This window comes from Chelonia mydas, chromosome 6 (genome assembly GCF_015237465.2).
Source record: "Chelonia mydas isolate rCheMyd1 chromosome 6, rCheMyd1.pri.v2, whole genome shotgun sequence".
Lineage (NCBI taxonomy): Eukaryota > Metazoa > Chordata > Testudines > Cheloniidae > Chelonia > Chelonia mydas.
This window is the reverse complement of record NC_051246.2, coordinates 77,972,386-77,990,984: the sequence shown is the minus strand read 5'-3', so window position 1 is coordinate 77,990,984 and position 18,599 is coordinate 77,972,386. Positions and strand designations below refer to the sequence as shown.

Here is an 18,599-nt window from a genome sequence, read left to right as displayed (position 1 = left end):
GCTCACCCACTATATAAGAAACTGAATTCATATCAGCTTACTCCTGTTCGCATCAAGATAAGCATGTTGATTTATTTGGGTGGGTTACTGACAAGTGTAGACTGACCATAAAACTATCTGTCGATTTAATTCTTTCAGGGATCAAGGGGCAACATTTTATCCACTTAGTTCTGTAGATATTAATTTTTAGATTTGCCTATTCATAGTATCATTAATGAAGGAAAGCTGCAAGAGAAAACAGACCATTTTCAGGAATGTGATTCAGAACATTAACACCTCAATTTACATAAAATTAGTTACATACTGCTGCAGTAATTTAATTTGTTTGACCAGGACTTTGCAACTGTGAAAAATAGATTCAGAAAGGCCAATCAAAGAGTTCTACATATTTTCTCCAAATGACTGATTTCTGGATAATATGGTACCAGAGAGGTTTAATTACAAAGCAGTTCAAAAATACAGTGGTTCAAGAATTAAACTTTTTTTTTTACTTCCTGAAAAGAATCTGCCTCATGTTTGAAATAACTGCCATATTTTCCTCTTGTGCACTCTAGAGATCATAAAATCACAATCTCATTGTGAGATTATAAAAAGGATGAACTGTACAAAGTCCATAATCTTTAGGAAAAATCAGTCACAAATGTACAAACAAGGAATTAGTTAATATAGATCTTCACTACAAGGATAGATTCATAAGAAAAAGGGCTTTTGTTTTGCTGCTTCATTTGTTTTGTTTTAAAAAATAAAAGCTAAAACCTTCCCTCACCTTTCCAGGTCTCAAATGGGTGAAGGAGAGAAAACAAATTTCTGTACTCTGTCTGTTGAGTTCATTGTTTAATAGGAGAGCAAATCACTCATCATCCTCTAGCCGTAAGAATTAAAATCTGCTGCTCTATTATTTCTTTTAACTTGCATGTGCTTCAGGCAAACCAGGTTGCTCATCACCAGCCTTTAGATCAGTAATTCTCTAGTCTAATGCCTTGTCTACACTAGAAAGCTGTACTGCGTTAAGTATACTGGTATAGCTAAAGTGGTACAGTCCCCTAGTTTGGATGCAATTGTATTGGTTTAAAGATGCAATCGTATTGGTTTAAATATAGCTATTCCTGTATGGGAAGGGGAATACTGCCTTTTTTCCCCACCACTCTAGACAAATTCTATGTAAGCACCCGTAGGACTAGAACCTGGGACTATGGAGGTTCTAGGCTGTGGCCACTTACACATTAGCACCAGGTGCTCAAATGGGGTTTCTGCTGGGAGACTCTGCAGGAAGTACAGTCAATCAGGGCCTGAGTGGAGCCCCACCCTATAGCCCACTGATTGGCCCATGTATAAACAAGGAAGCCATTACAGGAAGCTGTCTCAGCAATGATGCAGATTGCCTGCTTGCTTCCACTCCAGACCTTGCCTTACTCTGAACCTTAGGTTATGTCTACACTGCAGTTAAACATCCGTGGCTGACTACATGGGCTACAGGACTGTTTAATTGTGGTGTAAATGTTCGGGCTTGGGCTGAAGCCTGGGCGCTGGGGCCCTATTGCCTCACAGGGTCCCAGAGCCCAGGCTCCAGCCACCTGAGGCCAAAAGTCTACGCCATAATTAAACAGCCCAAGTCAGCTCATGTGGGCCAGCCACAGATGTTTAATTGCAGTGTAGACATACTCATAGACTCTGTCTCCTGACCCCAGTTCATCCACAACTCTGCTGCTTGCTTCCTGTTTGCAACTTGGTGTCTAATCCTGACTTCCTGATATCCTGACACCGTTCGATCGCAGTTCTGCTACAAGTCTCCTGACTGCAACTTGGTAACTGACCAGTGCACTGCAGCCACTGCTGGCCCTGAAGGTTTGCTCAGACTATCTTTGTGCTCCTCCCGCCCATATCCAACCCCTACACAGGAGACGGAAGGAGCTGGCCACCCTCTTTCCAATGGTTCCCTGAGGACTTGAGACCTGCAGCTCCATGTCACCCACCTACAGGTGGAGAACCTTATGCTACAGACCCAAGCTATGCAGTTCGTAACTGAAGCACAGACCCTGCATGAGCAGTTAGCTCTGTTGCAAGCCCAGGGGATGAAGCTCACTAGCACATTCACAGGGAGAAGCAGCTACCCTATGTGCCGTTCCCTGACCTGGCTCCCATGGGTGCTGCTGCCTGAACCGTTGGACAGAGATTGTTGGAAATTCTAGGGGTTCCTGAACTAAAGCAGGTTGCTCTTTCTGCCCGCCCTTGACTGTATTTCATAGACCAGACAAAGGTGGGGCTAGTAGTCAGCCTTCACACCAGTGAAGCACTCAACTAGGCTTCCCCTCATTGGAACAGAACAGCCCAGTGCATCCCAATGCCTTCCTGCAAGCCAAGCCTTCTCAACCATCTCTGATGACCCACATCGCATCCGCTCTGCTGAGGCTGCCCTCTGGAAGCTTTGTCGGGGCAAGACCAGCCACCTCTTAACCAACTTACTTCTGACGGCTTGCGGCTGATGTTGACTGGAATGAGACTGCACCAGTGCTGGCTGGGACTTAGTGAGGATAAGCTAGCTTGCATTGAAAACCCCACCTTGCCTAGAGGCCTTTATTGAACTCACCCGGAACATCAACTCTTGTCTGAACAAGTGGAAGGAGGAAAGAAGGGGCAGCCTGATGCTCCCATATCCACCTACTAAGCCAAAGCCTGTAGAACTGAGTCCTGAATGCATGCAGGTCAACCTGGATCACCGATGCCTGACCCCGGAGGAGAAAGATTGTTGCCAGCAGTTGACCCTCTGTTATTACAGTGGGGCATCAGAACAAGCTCTCGCCTCCTTTCTAGCTGAAAATAGCTTGGGAAATGCTATTTCCTGGGCCCAGTAGGGGGGTACAGTTTGGGCATCACCACACTCTATGGTCCAGAACCATCCCTCAATCCTCGAGTAGAACCTGACCCATCCCTGTAGTTGCTATAGTGGAGGGACTGGGAAATAATATGCTTTGATGTGATCCACTCTCCAGTCTTCCCAATAATGGTAGGCATTGGTTGGAGCAACATGACCCATGTATCTCCTGGTGGTGGAGCATTAGCTTACCCTCTGAATATTGCCAGAAAGCCTGCCTACAACAAATCAACCAACACCCAAGTGACTTACACCCTGGACCCCAGGACTGGGTAAGACCCTTGGAAGTGAAACCCAAAATGGTGGGGGGCTAATCAGAGAAGGCAGCTCTAGACCAGAATCCCAGCCTTCCTAGCAAGTACTGAGATTACCTGGATATGTTTGAAAGGAAAAACATGGATTTAAGGAAAAACATGGATTCACTACCTCCACACAGGGACTATGACTGTCAAATAGACCTACTACCTGGGGCAAAGGGGACCTACAGACAGATATACACCATGTTGAACCGGAGATATCCATGAAAATCTTGCAGAGAGTTCATTCAGTGACCCACCTCTCCTACAAGAGTACCAGTCCTCTTTGTGCAAAAAAATGATAGGTCAATATGCCACTGTGTAGACTTATCGCACACTAAATCAGGTGACTATTCATAACTGGTACCCCCTACCTCTCATCCCAGATCTGTTGGACCAGAACACCTGAGGACTGCCAGGAGCTTCACTAAATTAGATCTTTGGGGTCCATACAATCTAGTCTGCATAAGACCTGGGGACAAATGGAAGACCACTTTTCATACCCAGTATGGGCACTTTGGATATCTAATAATGCCATTTGGCTAAACCCACACAACATTTCAACATTTCATATTTGGGGACATCATGGACCAATATGTGATCATCTACTTTCATGATACACTGATATTTTCTAAGAGCCCTGAGCAGCACTACCATCATGTCCAGTCCACTCTGGAGAGCTTACAGAAGCATTATTTGTATGTCAAACTAGAGAAGTGCACCTTTGACCAGGCCACCATTGACTTTTTAGGTTACATTATTTTCCCAGGGTGCATTGAGATAGACCCTTAGAAGGTGGAAGCCATCCACAACTTGACAGCACCCCAGATCCTCCAAGAATTTCAGTGCTTCCTGGGCTTCGTGCATTTTTATAGGAGATTCATCACCAACTTCTATGAACAAATAGCCCCCGTTACTCACCTCCTTCAGAAAGCTGTTTAATTCCCTTGGTCGCCTGAAGCGTTAACACCTTTTCAACCAGTTCAAGTCCATCTTCGCCATGGCCCCAGTGCTGGCAACACTCCAACCCAACTCATCCATTTGTAGTGGAAGCAGAAGCAGATGCCCTAGACTTTATTGTGGAACTTACAGTATCCAATGGCTACACAGTATTTTTAACACTCATGCACAGTCTGACTAAAATGGCCCACTTCATTCCCTGCCACTACCTGCCCTCTGCCAAGACTACTGCCCAACTCTTGGTGCAAACAGTGTTTTGTCTTCATGGATTTCCATACCACATAGTTTCAGCCAAGGCCCAGAGTTTACCTCTCATTTTGGAGTGAAGGGCTCTAGTTACCGGACATCCATGTATCCTCTTTCAGCATGTGCCACCCTCAAACAGATGGACAAACCAAAAAGGTGAACCAAGTACTAGACCAGTACTTGAGATGTTATGTGAACTGTCACCAGGATAACTGGATCCCCTGCTCCTGCCATATGTTGAGTTTTCATATAACAATGCCAACCATGCCTGTACAGGTCAGAGCCCCTTCTTCACGAATTACGGCTTTCACCCAACTCTACCAGTAGCCTCCTCAAACTCGGCCACCACTGACTGGATCCATCAGATCCATCTCATCCAGGAGGTGCTCAAGAACCACCTGGAAGAAGCAAAGAAAGCTTACATGAGTCATGTGGACTATTAACAATAGGAAGCTTGGGCATTCAGAGTAGGCCAGAAGGTGTGGCTTGCTGCAAAGCATCTCCAGACCAGTTGACCCTCCTGAAAATTGGACCACCAGTTCCTGGAATCCTTCCAGATATGCCAGAAGATTAATCTGATTACCTTTAAACTACAGCTTCCCCAGTCCCTCAAAATACATATTTCCTTTCTGAAGCCCAATCCCCGACTGAACCACATCAACACTGGTCCGGTGTCATGAGGAGTATGAAGTGCATCGCATCCTCATTTCTCAATGGACGTGTGGCTACCTGTACTGTCTCATAGACTGGGAAGGCTACAGCCCTGAAGAGTGCACCTGGGAACCTGGTTCCCATGTCTACACCCCGGACCAGGTGAGGGAGTTCCAGAGGACTCCTGAACAAGCACCACCCTGAGGGAAGGCTGGAAGGGGTGAGTGTGATGTAAGCACCTGTGGGACTAGAACTGGGACTATGGAGGTGCCAGGCTGCTGATGCTTCTGCATCACCACCAGGAGTTTGGGCCAGATTTCCACTGGGGGATCCTGTGAAGCTCGACACTGCAGGAAGTACTGTCCAGCATGGCCTGAGTGGTGCCCCCGCTACCCCCCACAGTCCATTGATTGGCCCATGCTGGTGTATAAACCTGTAAGTCATCACAAGGAGCTGTCTGAGCAATGATGCAGATTGCCTGCTTGCTTCTGCTCCAGACCTTGCATTACTATGAACCTTAGACTTCAGTTCTTGACCCTGGTTTGTCCCTGACTTCACTACTCACTTCCTACCTGCAGCTTGGCCACTGACCCTGACTTCCTGGTATTCTGATCTGGCTTGAGCCCAACTCTGCTACACGTCTCCTGACTGCAACTTGGTAACTGATCTGTGCACATCAGCGGCCCGTGGCCCAGCTCTGACAGTCTATGTCTGTTCTACACTAGGAGTACTTTACTGGTATAGGGATACTAGTATACTGTACCAGCAAGTGCTCCTAGGGTGGACACAACTATACTGGCAAAGCAGTGAGTGAAACAAGTTATACTAGTAAAAGTGCAGTTTTGCTGTTGTAACTGTTTCTATGCTAACAGCTTCTGATGGTATAGGTATTTCAGTGTATCTTCACACTCCTGACCTAACATTCCTATATCAGCAGAAATCTGAGGTGTAGACCTTGCCTGCCCTCCCTGCCTTTGAGGTTTATGGGGTTGCATTATACTGTCATAACTGCAGCCATGCTAGGGCTTTAACTGGTATAACTATGTTGGTAAAAAAATTACATCCCTAACCAATATTGTGATACTGGTAAAATTTCAAGTATAGACCAGGCTTTAGTAAAACAGTATCTTTGAAATTAACCATTCACAGCAATGCCTGCTACAAAATCTCAAACTAGTTACTGAACTACATTTCCCAAAAGGCTCCAGGGCCTAAAGTTCAAGGTATAAGAAGCAGCATTCTGGAAGCTCCAAACAGGAAGGATGACATCTAGGTAACAGCTTCTCATCTCACTAACCAATTGTTCCATAACTAAAACACAAATTTCCACACAACCAGATCAGGTAGATTTAAGGAACATAAATCACTGTATTATTCACCAACCTTCTCTGTATAGTAACATTGACTTTATAATTAATCTTGTTTGTGTGTATTCTTCCTTGGAAAAAAGAGCCTCTGAAAATATTCCTATTTTACCCAGTATATTCCTTGTCAGAGGATAAGATTGGCATATTTCAGAATTAATCCATGACACACCAAAGGAAAATGTGTGCTGACCTGGGCGGGGGGGGCTGGGGCTGGGGAAGGGGGAGGGAGGGAGGATGGAGGGAGGCGTTTTGTTGGGCTTTGGAAAGCTCTCAAGATGTTTTTCATATGCGTTCAATTAAGATTCCAATGATTCTTGGTTGATTTGTAGTATTTTATAAATAATGGGCCAGATCAACTGTCACAAATCAGCATAGCTCCATTGACTTCAATAGGAGTGAGACTGATTTACCCGAGCTGATTTATTCAATTGGCTGCTCAGAAAGTAAATTGGTTGAATTTAAGGCAACTAAACTGTACTGTGTGGCAAATGAAAAAACTTGCTTCTTTGTGCTGTAAGAAGGATTGCTTCCATGGTAACCCTTCCTGTTCATGTACCTAGGCCAAGCTCTTTTTTAGTATAAGCCATATTTTAGTAGAGAGATCCTTGTGTGGACCCGCTCCTCTCCATTTGTGATCATATAGAATCCCTGTGGTGACTACAACAACTGTTAACAAAGACAAATAATTGGCCAGATTGAGACACCCTTACTTATGATGAATAGTATCTTTCTTCACAATGGTTCCACTGAAGGCAGTGGAATAGCTTGTGGAGAAAGATGTTACTCAGCATGAATAAAGGTATCAGTATCTGGTCTAGTAGGATGAAAGCATTTAATATATATATTTAGCAGTCTTTGTGCAGTTGAGCAGCTGGAAAGGAGAGGCAGCACCATATAACCAGCCATATTTGCAGACCACCAGAGATCCACAGAAGGGAACTGCTTGAATTAAGTTACAGTTTTATGAATACAGATTATCACAGTGGGATTCACCTGAAGACTTTTGTTTTCTTATGATGGTGTAAAATGTAGTGATCTGTCTAGTGCTGGAATATGTACAGGGACAGCAGGTTGCAATAGCAACCTCAGTTATGGGGATGAGGGGAATGTATGAGGTTATTCTCTCTGGAAAGAATATGGAACCAGAGTTGGCAGATTCAGTGGATCTTTGGAAGATTTCCCACCAGCAGTGCTCCTCTGAAGTCCTAGCATGAGTAAAGATTCCCTTCTGTTCCTAATTCTGTAACCATGTTAATGAGAAAACAGGCAGTTGCGTTCGGTTTTTTTTAAAGGACTCTGAAAGAAAATATAAGATCAAAACAATAACAGTTAGTGGATAGGGTATATGTTAATGGTGAATATTTGAAAATTGCATAATTATAAATTATAGGGCTTTATAAAGATAAGCAAAATCATGAATATACTGAGAGTTGGCTTCCGAGGGTAGTATGGAAACTGGTCAAGATTTTAGGCCTTCATCAAATACACAGAGGAACAGCCTTAAATAACTACCTTTTTAATTAACAGACTTGTAAGAATAATACATTGTGTGCTGAACTGAATCCTACAGGAATACATGGAGATCCTTTCCTATCAGAAAAAGGAATACTTTTTAAAACAATAAACATCAAAGTGTACCAAAAGGTGAAAAAATGCAAAGGAAATTTGCAATGTTAGTGATCAGACTAAAACACATTTTATGAAACAGCAGTCTCTTCTGAGTGAATATCAGTTAAAAGAATAGATCTGTGAAAAAGTATACTGTATAATTTTTCAACAACAAGGATATGTATTTAATAGGTTTCTACTCCAGATTTGATCACGTTTAGAATTATACTGCTTTTTGTTACATTTTCTGTTATTTTTTAAAACTTTTTTATGCTTTCTTTGAAATATATGAACCTTTTAATGTATGGATAATTTATTCAGCTCCTAAATTTAAATGCCTTGTGGGCGTAATTTTCCTATTTTAGTTTACTTCTATAGCTGCCTTCTCTTTGTCTGGAATATATTATTCATTGTCTCCAAATTATAACAGGACTGATGTGTTAAAGTATAACTTCTTAAATTGATTTCAATATTTTAACTATTTGCATAACAATCTGGAGTGGTAGAAAGCTTCCCCAGCAATGTCTTTGTCTCAAAGAAATTGTCAGAAGACTTTTAATGCTATTAATTGTGTTTGTAGGAAAGTGCAAAATATTTTAATATGACCATGTGAATATGAACATGAAGCTGTTTATGTTCCAGTATTGTGACTTTTTTGTAATTTGAAAATGTTAGCACGAATTATGGGTTATTAAGGAAGTATACAGATACGGAGTCTGATCCGGAAGTCCTTAACCAGGTAAAACTCTCCATTGGCATCACTGGAGAGTTTTGTCAGAGTAAAGACTGCAGTATTGGACCCATGATTTTGATTTCACAGATTCATTAAATAGACTTTCAAACAACTTAGAAGCACATCCCACTGGAGTATCAGCATCAGTGTCTGTGATTAACAACTATGCAGAACTCTTGAACCCACAAAAATACTTTTTTCTTTTTCTGTATTCATAGAGGGTGAAATTCAGCCAAGTAAACAGGGACCATCCAAGGCCTCCCACACCATTTATGCTGCTCAGTGGGATAATGGAAAGGGAAGGGTATGGGTGGAGCAGCAGCTCACAATAGGGGGATATGGGAGGGAACAGGTGCTTATGCCCATTGATGTATGCAGAAGGACCCGCTGCACGAGTTCCAAACAGCCATAATGGAGAGGGCTATTGGGTGCTTATGCTTGAGAGGGAAGAGGGTCAGTAGCTGCAACTCTAGCCCCTGAACTGGAATAGAAGCTGTGAAGGGGCCCGCCTGAAGATTGTGAAATTTTATACAAAAAATTCCATACACCACTACACTAGGATATATCTCCTAGTGTGTTGTATGGAATTTGTGTGTGTAACCACTACTGGTATATGAAATTGTATACCACAGATTCGTAAGGAAGGCCAAGCCACATGGCGAAGAGCCATCATACAGAAAGATATTAATTTTAAAAAGTCATAATTCCAAATTAACCAGAGAAAAGTTCTGTCTTTGTGCAGTATCTAACACAACATGCTCCTGGTCCATGACTAGAGCTCCTAGGTATTACGGTAATAGAAATAAATAAATAATAAAAGTGACTACAATCCCAAAACAGTGTTAAAGTGAGAAGTGGGACCTAAATATGTTTCTGTTTTAAATGATGGGAATTTTAGCAGTGACATAACCGGGAGCTGAATAGGGTCCTTGAGTAATTGTAGCGGAATCCTGGGAAAGCAGAACCTTGACCTAATTGAACACGCAAGGACTATGTGGATGAGAGAGTCTGGCATAAATTGGCGAGTGCAAAAATCCATCTGAAGGAATGCTTTGGGAAGGTACTGTGATAACTATTATCAGAGACCCCGTGGAGATGGATGAGAGATAGGGGTTTAGATTAAAAGGCCAGGGGAAGAAGCAGTGCCTGTATAGTTCTGGTAATATATTTTGCATACATAGCTTAAGATAATTCTTATGTACCAAATGTATTTGAAAAATAAAAGGGGTAAATACTTTCCACTGATAAATGGCATTTGGGCAGAAGCAAGTGGTTGTTTTGTTTTATAGTAAGTGCATGGTTTATTTAGATAATTGAATACTGAGTTATTGTTAAGAAATAAGAATTGTTCACAGTAACAAGTACATGTTTTTGATGAGACTAAGAAGCTTGTTGTTTCTTACAGGAAATACTCACGGATGTTAAAATCATGTGCGATCTACTCCTTTCTAAAAAAGATGTTTTTTTTGTTAACAAATGGAGGGCCCCACTCTTCCCTACAAAGAATAACCAACGTAAAGGAGAGGAAAGTCTGTGAGTCGTTATCCTTGACCTGCTGAAGTCAATGGAAGTTTTGTTACTTACATGGGGACAGAATTTCACCCCTGGCATTTCCTCTGAACTTTTCCAGTTTGTGTGTGTTTTCCAGTTTCCTTCCCCACAGTGGAAGGACACAGATGCACTGCTCTTTTACTCTGCAGATTCCTTCAGAGGAAACAAGGTAGGAGATGTGCATAAATGTCTTTTTGCTTCCATTCTACTGCCTCTTCCAACTGGGCTCCTGCTGGCCCCTAGAGAACACAACTCCCACAGGAACTGTGCTTCCAGGGATTCTTTCTGCTATGGATGCCATCAGAATCGCTCATGAAGTAGAGTTTGCAATAGGGAGAGAGAAACAATTGTAAATGAAGATAGCCTCAAGATATATAAACTTTTGCCTATTACCCTAGCCCTGCCCTGCCCTGCATTGCCCCACCCCTCTCCTTTCCTTTCAGGTCCAGGCAGAGGAGTTGTAAAACATTTGGGACAGGGTAACATGCTGCCAGTCAAACTCCTCCTTTCTGTGGGCACTGGCTCCTTACCAGGCATATGACATGAAGGCGATCGAATTAGTAGCTTAGAAAAAATATACCTGGAAGGGGAGTGGGGCTAGCTACCATGATCAGGTGGCTAATGATGATCAGAACTTCATGTGTCTCCTGACAGTCTTGTCAGAGTTACTCTTGGAGTTTAAGAAAGATGATTACTAACTATATACAGTACATTGCCTAAATATTAAAGCTATATCTACTTTCTGTTGCTATTGTGAGTAATATGAAGTTTACAGAACATGTAAAAACCAAACTAACACAGAAAAATATATTGAGCTAAAACTTAATTTATAAATTGTAAGCCTGGGCAATTGTCTCTCAGCTCCACCACCAAAACAAAGATTATGATTATTAAGCCATTTTTCACTAGGAAAAAGTCTCTCAGAAATGGCTTAGATTTTTTTTTGTCTAGATAGAAAATAAAATGGCCTAATTAAAAAAAGTAAAATATTGTATATTGGTATGTTCTTAATAAGAAAGAATTATTTTCTGTGGTTTGAAGAATAAATATTTTAGAATAACCAAGATATCAAAGTTTAAAATATAACTACTGCACATACGTTTTTTGTCATAAAGATTTTGTTTTTATTTTAACCATGTTACTTCAGGAATCAAAATACATCACCTTTCCTCAAATACTTATGGTCCCTTTCTATTCCTACTCTACCTCATGAAAATATTCACTTAACTAGAATCTATGGGTAACCCAAAATTCATATGGGCTTGTATGCTGAACTTTGAAGCCATTTAGAAAATTACCTCTACACTTTAAAACTTCAGGTAGGTCTCACTTTATTTTGGCATATCTGGTCAAACAAAACTCATGCATGAGCAGTGTTGCCAAGGTATGATTCTATTATGGGTCCCACAATATTTGCTTAAAGTCCCAGATACCAGTGGCATGAAATTAGGTGAGAATCTGTTTTCATTTTTTTAAAGTTTCTAGACTTCATGGTTTCAGTAAAAAGCATCAAGACATGAATCAAATACACCTAAAAGGGTCAAACCAGAAGTCAACAAATTTAGGGTTTTTTAAAATTATTTTTAAAAACTCTCCTGGTTTTTAAGCCAATGTCATGATTGTTGGGGGCCTGATTCATGATTTCTGAATGCTTGGGGTTGGCAATGCTTTCTAGACTAACAAGCATAAAGCAATAAATATTATAAAGCCAATGCAACATCTTCCCCTCTTTGAGCCAGCAAAAGAAGTTCTACTTGAGAAATGTCTTAGCCATGTGCCATCTGAAAACATGGGATCAGGGCTGCCTGGAGCACGTTCCAGAAGCAAATGCATCTAGTCATGACATTATTGGTGTCATTAGGTCCTGGAGTGAGTGATGGTAAGCTTATGAATGGCAGTAGATCAAGCAGCACATTTGGAGTAGGTAGAGCTAACTCTTGGAGGAGATAATACCAAAGTCTTCCATGGATGACTGGCCCCTGAACAATTTATAATTTAGATGCACATAGATCAAACAGTGTGACAAATGTGAAGTATTTACACGTGATTGTCTTCACTAGTTGATAAAGAACTCTGCACTGGAATTTGTTGAGGAAGTTGAGAGATGTGGCAGAAGCTCTGTTCTATATAGTAGTCTATCTGAGACCTAGGAAAGACCATGTAACTCTAGGAGATAGGAGGAAGAGTAGCAATGTGCCTTGCAGCTGCAACTTTTCTCCCAGTTTCATGTGTGTGCCCGTTCAAATTTATGGTGGCTCACATTCTTGCTCTCAAAATTTAAAGTTGCAAACATGTTCTGTCATATTTTCCACCCCTCTGCAACTTTGACAAGCAAAATTGGCTCTCTTGGAAATTTAGCTACTTCATTTAGGTGCCTACATGGGAACTGTTTGGTGCTGAGCTCGTCTCAGAATCTGACTATCCAGAACCAAGTTTTCAAATTGGGTGCCAAAGTTAGGCTGTATACAGTAAGTTTTATATTTTCACTTACGTTAAACTGAGATATGGCCCCAGACATAATTGTCTAGAATTGTAAATTGGCCTCTACCCACATCAACCTCCCACATCCCATTCCTTAAAAATACTTAAGGATGAAAGGCATAATATTCATAAAATCATAGAAATGTAGGGCTGGAAGGGACCTCGAGAAGTCACCAAGTCCAGCTCCCTGCACTGAGGCAGGACCAAGTAAACCTAGACCATCCCTGACAGGTCCAACTTGTTTTTAAAAGCTTCCAATTATGGGGGCTCCATGACCTCCCTTGGAAGCCTGTTCCAGAGCTTAACTACTCTTCTAGTCAGAATGTTTTTCCTAATATCTAACCTAAATCTCCCTTGCTGCAATTTAAGTCCATTACTTCTTGTCCTACCTTCAGTAGACATGGGGAACAATTGATCCCTTTCCTCTTTATAACATCCCTTTACATAATGGAAGACTGTTATCAGGTTCCCCTCAAGGTTTTCTCAAGACTAAACATGCCTAGTTTTTTTTAACCTTTCCTTAGGTCAGGTTTTCTAAACCTTTTATCATTTTTGTTGCTCTCCTCTGGACTCTTTCCAGTTTGTCCACATATTTCCTAAATTGTGGTGCCCATAATTGGACACAGTACTCCAGCTGGAGCCTGACCAATGCTGAGTAGAGCAGGACATTGAAAGTTATAATAATTATGAGAGAAACTGACTATTGTTTCCTTCTGGGGATGGAAACCATAGTGTAAAATTGAGAGGAAGGCTGGTTTTGTGGTTAAGGCTGTGACTCAGAAGATCTGGATTCAGTTCTTGGCCCTATCAGAGCCTTCTATGTGACTTTGAGAAGTCACTTAATCCTTCTGTGCTTCAGTTTCCTGCCTGTAAAATAGGGATAATTATATTCCCTTTCTCCCACCCTTTGTCTGTCTTGTCAGTTTAGATTGTAAGGTCTTTGGGTCAGAGTTTGTCTCTTACTATGTGTTTGTACCAACACAATGGGCTCCCATCACAGTTGAGCCTCTAGGCACGTCAGTAATAAATATAATAAAATACTATAAACAAATAACCTTTCCTTTTTAAGGCATTAAACATAAATATATTCATGCAAGTATTAAATGAGGTGAGGACAGTCAAGTTATAAAACAAGACTTGCAATGCTTACTTTCATAAAAACACAAATTAGTGGAGATTAAGCACAATAATTGGGAGATAGAAATATATTACAAGTGAATGGAGAAACAAAAATCTCAATAGAAGCTGCTAAAATGATATGTTAGGAAGTCATCTATGAGCTAGTATGTATGCATGTACCACATATCAACTTACCTGAAGGGCAATGATTAGCCTTGTCTTCTAGAAGTTTTTTTCTGACATTGTACCTATCCCCTCAAATATTGGTTTATTACATATAATTTGGTAATAAACTGGGTGAATGAAAAACAATTGCTGTGCAGTATGAAATAGGTACAAATATTTAATGATGTGTAATGTGTATTCTAAATCCCAACATGCTATTTGATGTTTTTGAAATGAACATGTCCTGTGTTATATATAGAAGTTATCTGTAACTGCTGCTGGTTTGAAATCACCAAGTCAAGATGTAGTGGTAGTCAGATGTTGATCTGATGTACAGAGGCAATGGGTCCAATTTCTGTTGAATATTTGTCTTATTTGGCAGTAAGTTAAGCAGTGTGAAAAACTGTGCAAATGCTCTTTTGGGTCATTATGTTATTGTGCATCATCTACAATATATTAATATATCTTGAGCTTGTGTACATGTCTTGTTAAATTATTTGTTTTTAAGAAATCACTTTTGAAAACCTGCACTCTTTATCACAACCACTTCTTAAATCTAACATTTATCATAAAGTATTTTATTTATTGAATTTTATTTGCCATCAAGAGAGACAGACATGAATATAATGTTTAAAAAGATGTCTATTGATGTGAGAAAAATGCAAACCGTGTGGTAGAAGCTCAGTGAGTGGGAGAAATGTAAATGTTCTCTGCATTTTATCTCACATGACAGAATGCATTATGGTCAAAATAGTGTCTTCTTTGAGACACAGGTTTCTAATATCTGCATAATGCACACTTTTATGTAAGCCTTTTATTCTGCATGCAGATGTTTAGTTAAATGCCCTACAGTCTCATTTATAAGGCTCTCTTTTATAACACCACCTTGTATTAGGGTACTTGTACCTTGGCTACATATAACCTAATTATAATTACCCTGACAATATATAACACCTTCTTATGACCCCCCCCAATGTGATATGGGGTGCAGTATATATTGATGTCAAAAGCAAGCTATTTTCATGAGACAATTAATTGTCTTTGACTCAGGGCCTGCATATCCCACCAATTAGTACAAACGGCAGGGTGCATTTCTAGAATTCTGCAGAGTTAGCAGCTCCTGCCATTATGTGGAATTTAGAGCATTTAAATAAGTTCCAGTACATGTTCCGGTTTGCTTCAATTTGTTAAAATCAATAGTCACTATCTGTGCATCATTTTTGCATCAGGATAATGCACATGGATTTAAGATTTTGTGAGCTTCTTTCTTCCTGTCAACAAATAGATTAAATTATAATTTTAGCCCTTCATATCTGGTGAATTCCATTGACTGCAATGGAGCAAGAGCTCAAAGTTAAAGTATTCTTTGTAGCAGTACAGTAGTTCAGCAAGGACACTCAATGAGAACAATTTTAGTGGACCAAAGAAAAAAATCTGATACTCTACTTCCATTTCAGATGGATTGCCTTGACAGAGAATTCTTATAACCCCATATGTAAATGCAAAAACCGGAATGTTGGTTATATTTTAATAGGTTTTCACATTTTGTTACATATGAAAATGTAGGGCTCAGTTGTTCTTCCCTACCATGACACAAATTAACTTAGATGTGGTCTCACATGTTATAGATCTAAGCTTCACAGCCAGCCAAATTGTTTAGAAAAATTTGAAGTGTTAACCAGTGATGCTGTGCTCATTGTTAGCAGCTGGGTCACAGAGCTGAGTAGTAGGGACCTGATCAAAAGCCCACTGTATTCATTTGAGACTCCTGCTCCTTTCAAGAGGCTTTGGATAAGGTCCTAATAAACAGAAAAGTAAGAGTATACTTCATTCTCCTTTCTGGTGGGACTTCAGTCCAATTCAAGAAGGCTCTCGATGTCTGAAATTGCATTGTTTAAACAGAATCTTAAATGGCAGAGTGACAGTCCTGTGCACCAGTGCATGACCAGCTGGTTTACAGACCCATCTGACCACACTTATAAATGCTATAGATGGATTCAGGATTCAGATTACATATAGTCACCTTCTTTGGTATCACTCCCTCTCCCTAGGCCTGTTCTCGCTCTCTCTTTCTCTCTGTGTCTATGCTGTTTTTAGTTTGCTTTCCCCCCTTTGTTTCATTTTAGACTTTGCTGTCCTTCCCAAATCTCAGATTTACCTTTCAGGAGGAGTTCTAATTTAATGTAGCATACACATATGTTAACGGGCCTATTTCTGAACTGATGTCTAAAAGTAGCTCTGTTTCTTTGTTTTCAGTATGTACAATTTAATGAAAAAGTTTATTTAAAATATGCCTGTTGCTTATTAGGGTTCATTTTCCATCTGACCGAGGGCCTTATAGCCTGTCTCTTTTTCATAGCCCTTTTAAAGCCATTCTGTGCTTAAAAGACAACCTAGTTATACAACATTGTTCCTAGTGGCTAATCAGTCAGGGTGGCCATCTGGGTATAACTGAAGTCAGGAAACTGAGTAAGCTTGTTCTGTGGAGCTTCCTGGGATCATTCGTAAATCAATATTTCATATATGGCTAGGGAATGGGCAATACAGATGCTTTGTAAGATGTGGTAGCCTGAAGCCATTATGTGATGCCTCTGGCTGTGGACCCCAATATTTTTCCAATAGCAGAATAGAACTCTAAGAATTTCTGCATCTCAACACCTGTGGGGCCTACTTTCTGCTTAGATGGACCCTTAAGTGTGTATTCACCCACTGATGCATGGAGGATATAAGCTCATAACACCCATTAACATTAATGGGAGTTATCCACGTAAATCCCTTGCACATCAATGAGAGAATAGACCCCTTTCGATTTTAGAAATCTTTTCTACAAGGATTTCCCTGGTGTCTAGTATGGGCATATAAATGGCTATTTTATTGTATTAAATATGTATCACATCCATCATTTTAAATGCTGTGCTGTGATGAAGGCTTCTCTGTTCTGGGATCAGTTCTGAAAATATTTAAACTTGGCAACCTGAACAAGCTTCAGTTGAATAAGCCTAAGGGCCCCATTCATGGAAATGTTATATACAATTTATGCTTGATTTTTACTTAAATTACTCAGAAAAAGTACGAAGAATATTGTTTTGGAGCAAATTACAGGTTTTTAATATTCATTAATCCACCTTCTCGACTCTTAGTGGTGACTTTTCCATTATTCATCTGAGGACTACTCTATGCAAACTGAGAAAGGGAAAAAAAATCAGAGGAAGTGTTTATAGCTTGAATTACTATAAATGACTGCATACTTGTTGATTAAAAGTATAAATAAAACTTTCTGGGATGGACAGAACACAATGATGAAGATGGATGATAAAATAATTAACCCTTTAGTTGGCATAAACACTTCAGAAATTTTGTGCCATAACATTAATTTGATTACTTGGGGAAGGGATGCACCAATATGCTTTGCTTATTATGCTTTTAAAAAAATATTTTAAAAAAACAACCAAATACTAGAAGACAAAAATAACAAGGGAAGGACAGTACAAAGTGAACATAACAGTAAAGCAACCACATATAAATGCTTTTTCTTTAATAGTGGTATATGCTATTTTATTGGCAGTTTGCTTGCTTAATTAAAAATAAGTGCACTACATGATTGTATCTGTTAAAATATAGCCAGTGCGTTGAAACAGAAACCTTTCCAGAAATTCTAGGGACTGGTTGTTGATGTATTAGCCACCTTTTCTGAACATCTTATTTGTTCTCAAAATCAGTTTGTTTTTACTCAGTAGTGATCTTTTTCTTTTCTTGCATTTTGAATTTTATATTTTAAATATTTCAAATAGACAGTGTTCAATTAGTTTTTTTACTTGAATAAGAACAAAAAGACTGAAAATATTATTTTTATTTCAAATGTTTTCATATGGCATTTTTTCTGAACAGTAGACTTTCGTAACTTAAACTAAATTATTTTGCATGCATTTTATGCAACCTATCTGCAGTCAGATTTCACCATTGTATTAAATATAATTTGTATATAGATTCAACCACAGGGTATTCAGTCTGCAAGCTTTTTTTTTTTAAATGAACTATGAAAGAATCTGCTTATAGCTACCCTGACACCCATATCATAATGCGTATACTGTATAATATTATACAGTAGGAATGAAAGATAATTTTAGAAGGACACAATTGAGATTAGTATATGCAGTACCCTCATACATTAAGAATATTAGGACTGGATTATGAAAGATTGTGTGTGTGTGTGTGTTGCGAAGACAAAGGCCCAAGGCAATTCATGTTCGGGTTTACAATGGTTTTGCTGCAAGCATGCAGAACTAACTGCGTTTAGATTAAGGCAGTCTAATTAGTGTCATGTCAAACTGGCAGTGATCATAAGACAAGAGAGGGGTCACTCTTGTCATCTGCTTGGTCTTTTGCCCTTAAATATGGAGCTGCATAAAGCACAATCTCCTTCTTGTTAATGGAAGCAGAATATGTATAATCTGCACATGAAATGAAAAGAAAATGTGTAAGGAAATTTCTTTTTCCCATTTCCTCGTCAGGAGCTGTGAATTTTAGTGAGAATTAAAGCAAGGCTAATT

General features: G+C 39.9%; 1 long non-coding RNA gene across 1 annotated transcript in view; it reads left to right on the top strand.

Annotated features, from left to right (window-relative positions):
* Positions 1-11,288, top strand: part of LOC122466224 — a 48,641-nt gene extending 37,353 nt beyond the window's left edge. Inside the window, exon 3 of the long non-coding RNA XR_006291583.1 lies at positions 10,139-11,288. This is a non-coding gene — a long non-coding RNA (uncharacterized LOC122466224). The remainder of the gene's footprint in view (positions 1-10,138) is intronic.
* The last annotated feature ends 7,311 nt before the right edge of the window (positions 11,289-18,599 follow it).